A 756-nucleotide genomic window follows, 5' to 3' on the forward strand; every position below is an offset into this window, starting at 1 on the left:
TATATATATATATATATATATATATTACACATGTATTAGGGATGACCATATATATATGTATGTATCTATGTGCATATGTTTGTGTGTGTGTGTGTTTGTAACTTAGCGGTTCGGCAAAAGAGACCGATGGAATAAGTACTGAACTTACAAAGAATAAGCACTGGGGTCGATTTGCTCGGCTAAACGCGGTACTCCACCATGACCGCAGTCAAAGTGATTGAAACAAGTAAAAGAATATATGTACACACACACACACACACATAGATACAGACAGACAGACAGACAGACAGACAGACAGACAGACAGACAGATAGATAGATAGATAGATAGATAGATAGATAGATAGATACGATATATACCTAAATATATATAGTTTTCTTTTTTGTCTTTTTTTTCTTTTCAGCATCTGCATGTTCACTGCGTAAACTTACACGTCCTTATGTTTATCGTATTCGCAGACGCCCCTGTTTCTATCCAGAAACACCAAACACTATAGCACCGAACAAGTGAACTAGATTTCGACGTTGGAACGGCGTCAGTTTGTCTGACCGTTTCCCATTGTGATAGGTCTTGTCAGTTTATTACAAGTTTCTGCTATTTCGTATACAAACTATAATAGTAACAATCATTCACCCAAAGTATTTACATTATGACCAACAAGTAAGCACTTGTATCTCTCTCTTTTCCCACCATTCTCTTCTTCCCCTTCAACCTCTCTCTCTCTCTCTCTCTCTGTCTCTCTCTCTCTCTCTCTCT

Source organism: Octopus bimaculoides, chromosome 8 (assembly GCF_001194135.2).
Source record: "Octopus bimaculoides isolate UCB-OBI-ISO-001 chromosome 8, ASM119413v2, whole genome shotgun sequence".
NCBI lineage: Eukaryota > Metazoa > Mollusca > Cephalopoda > Octopoda > Octopodidae > Octopus > Octopus bimaculoides.